A 4,121-nucleotide genomic window follows, 5' to 3' on the forward strand; every position below is an offset into this window, starting at 1 on the left:
ACAGTTTTCTGCATTGGTTGTACAATTTTTCAGTCTCATCAGCAGTGTGCGAGAGTTCCAGTATTTCCACATTCTCTCCAGCATTTGTTATCCTATTTTTATGAACATTGCTATTAATGCTGGCAAGAGATGGTATCTCACTGTTGTTTTGATTTGCCTCTCTCTAAGAGCTAATGATCACAAGGATTTCTTTATGTGTTTCTTGACCACCTGAATGAATCCTTTGCATAAGTGTGTGTTCATATCATCTGCCCATTTTGTAACTGGATTGTTTGCTTTTTGTTGTGAAGATGTTGAGGTTTTCTATAATTTTAAAGACTAGTCCCTTGTCCAATATGTGATTGCAATTTTTTTTCCCCAGTCTGTAGGTTGTTTTTACTCTTTTAGTGTACCCTTTTGATGAGCATAAGTGTTTGGTTTTTAGGATGTCTTCTGCTGTTTGTGCATTTTTAGGTATGCTTGACAGTGTATTTATGCCATACCTTAGGTTCCCTAAATGCACCCGAAATGCTCCTTGGAAGCGAGAATGACCAGACTTCATCTCATCTATTTTGGTCATGTTGTCAGAAGGGACCATTCCCTGGAGAAGGATGTCATGCTTGGTAGGGTAGAGGGTCGACGAAAGAGGGGGAGGCCTTCAACGAGAAGGATTGACATGGTGGCTGCGATGATGAGCTCAAGTATAGCAGGGATCATGGAGCTGGAGTGGGATCAGGCAGTGTTTTGTTCTGCTGTGCATGGGGTCACTATGAGTCAGAAACGACTCGACGGCACCTAACAACAACAACTAGGTTCCCTAAGGATGTCCCTATTTTTCTCTTTGATACTCTGTTTTTGGTTTTACATTTAGGCTTTTGATCCAACTTGAGTTTGTTTTTGTATATGATGAAAAAATACCGATCCTGTTTCATTTTTCTGTAATTGGAGATGCAGTTTTGCCATCACCAATTGTTAAAGAGACTATCTCTTCCTCTATTTAATGAGTTTCAGCCTTTAAATCAAATGCCTTTTAAAAATATGAGTTTCTTATGGAAAAGAATCATTGTTTTCACCCATCATTTATGAATAGTCAAATGAAATTTAATTGGTAATGCTAAGGGAAATCCAAACATAGGGCAAAAAAGTCCAATTTATCTTTCTGGGTTGACCTCTGAGATCTAGAAATCAATTCTTAGCTATTTATTTGGAAACAGTGACAGCTTCCATTGAAAAAGGAGAATAAATTGTGTGGCTCTGTTACCATTAACTGCAGCAACAACAGCTATACATTTGTCTTTAAGGAGCTTAGGAGCTCTGGTAGCATAGTGCCTAAGGCACTTGACTGCTCACCAGAAGGCTGGCGGTTCAAACTCAACAGTCACTCCTCGGAAGGAAGGTTGGGCAATCCTACTTCCGTAGTGATACTGCCTCGGAAACCAAAGGAAGGGTGGCTATGAGTCAGGGCCAACTCCATGGCAAACAACAACAACAACAACATACTCATCTGAGGCTGTAAATCTTTATGGAAGTAGATCACCCTGTCTTCCTTCCATAGAGTAGCTGGTGGGTTTGAACCACTGATCTCCTGGTTAGCAATCAAGTGCATTATCCACTACATCACCAGAGCTCCTGTATAGGATATTAACAAACAATAAAAGCACTGATGCAGAGATATGTGTGTGAAAGGTGGCCCATGAGAGGCACAGATTGTAGGTAATACGGGTCACAGGAGAAAAGCAAAGACCACAGTTGTAGAGAATTAACAAAGAAACTGAGACTTGCATCTCTCATCCTCTGGAGAGAGTTTCATAAGCAAGACTTGGTTAGCTTATGGTAAGCTGTATCATAGTATAATTCGTTTGTTTTTTTTTTAAATAAATCATATCTAATGACTTACTCCCACAATTTTAATCAATTAGAAAGCAGTTAGGTAAAGCCAGTATTTGGATAAACCTACATGTCACACAATATGTGTAAACTGAACAAGAAAGAAATTTAATCAATATTTCAAATACTATGAAATACACACAAGAATTAAAAGTGCACATTATCCATTCTTTCTTCATTTCAGTTCCTTATACTATGAGTCGGGGCTGACTCGACGGCAAAACAACAACATACTCTAAGCATATAAGTAGTCATTGTTTCCTTCTCCCAACTCACAATTTAAAGTTTTTGGCATTTTTTCTTCCCTGACAAACTGAAATTGAGTAATCATTTGTAAAACAATTCTACGAGTATAACAAGACTGTATATTGTAGTGAAAAGTTAAGTTCGACATTTACCTTTAAAAATGAGTGAAGAGAACTATAGAAGCAATTATAGGTCGATTCAGTAGCTTAGTTTTCAAATGAAAGAACACTTTCTAAACCTTGCATCAAAGACAGAATTATGCCACTAATTTATAAACTGTTTTTCCAAAGAAAACCCTTTTACTCGGGTTCCTTTTAAAATGCCATTTTAATTTTATTTTGAATCCATTGACTTTTAAAATTGGACCTTTACTTTTGACCACTAATTAACTATTATTGAAGAAACAGTGAAATTCTTATACACTTCTTATAAAGAAAACATTAGACCCAGCAACTTGACTAAACTAAATGCAGCAAATAATGATTCCAAGAAGAAAAGGGTTTCTGAAAGATAATCATTTTGTTTCCCTAACAATATATATATGCACAATTCCCTTCTTCCTTATATTCCATTTCTCAGATTAAGGGCAACTATTCAAAAGGAAACAAAAATAAATAAATCCTTGATTTTGGTAGATTATCAGAGTTTGAAGAAAATTCTAGACTGATTGAAAAAGCCCTAAGTACAAGAGAAATAATTGTAATGAGGGAAAGCAACATTCTTGTTTAAAATATAATGTAATGGATGAAAAGAGTTTCAGTCTGTCTAAAGAGATTGCTGGGGAAAAAAATCTAACAGGGATGGTAAATATAGCTATTACATTTTTAATAGCACTTTTTTATTTTGACAAGTACAGTTTTTCTTTTTCTCACCTAAACACTCAAATTTATTTTTTAAAAACTACTTATTTTTTTCCTCTAATTTCATACTATCATAAAATTGTAAACATCAAAAGTCAAGTTTAATACTGAGTGATATACTTTGGTTATATTTTTTATTTTGAAAATAGTAAAAATATATCAAATGCTAACTGTCTACTATACATATGCAAGTCAATTACTATCATTTTCTTATTTAGCCCCTCCAGTTAACATTGTTGTTGCTATCAGCTGCCCTACAATCAGCCCAGACTCATGGCGACCCACACACAGTGGAACAAAACACTGTCTAGTCCTGTGTCATCTCCATGATCTGTCGAGGATCAGACTGTTGTGATCCATAGGCTTTTCACTGACTTAGTCTTGGAAGTAGATCACCAGGCCTTTATTCCTAATTGGTCCTAGTCTAAAAACTCTGCTGAAACCTTTTCTGCATCCTAGCAACACACAAATCTCCAGGGATGCTATGCATGAGGTGGTGGCAACACATGAGGTAGATTGTCTGGCAATCTAACCCAGGTCTTACACATGGAATGCAAGAATTCTAACACTGCTTTCATATGTAATGAACATGTGAGTTAATTATTCATTAGACACATTTTAAGGCAGAGCAACCTGTACTTAGAGACGGTTGGATAACTTACCCCAGGCTGTATGGTTAGCAAGTGTCAAAGTCTTATATCTTCCCCTGGCACAAAACATGAGGACTAGTACATTACATCATGCCTAGGTATCACCAGACATAACACAGAATAAATAGGCTTTTGAATGGAAAAATAGCAAAACCCCTCATATTCTTATGAAAGATTTTGACCTAAAGCAGTATGTCTCAGATACTGTTTATTGGCCACCAAACTACTACATTCCTTAAGAACCCTTCAAAAACCAGTTTCCATGACAACACGTAAATCTGGCAAGGTCTTTGGCATCCTTTCTGATTGTCCCCTCACACTCACCCTGCTCCCTGTATTGATTTCATTCTTCCCTACTCCCTATTGCTAAGGAGGACTGCTACTGAGGAAAATCTCTATGTGGCTACGCTCTTATCAACTTGTGAATTTAGTCAAGAATTTTTTTCTTAAGTATTTCTTCTATGCGCTTTATATGATACCAGATGAAAGGAAGCTTAGT

Source organism: Orycteropus afer, unplaced genomic scaffold (assembly GCF_000298275.1).
Source record: "Orycteropus afer afer isolate SDZICR_OR568_19922 unplaced genomic scaffold, OryAfe1.0 scaffold00537, whole genome shotgun sequence".
Classification (NCBI taxonomy): Eukaryota; Metazoa; Chordata; class Mammalia; order Tubulidentata; family Orycteropodidae; genus Orycteropus; species Orycteropus afer.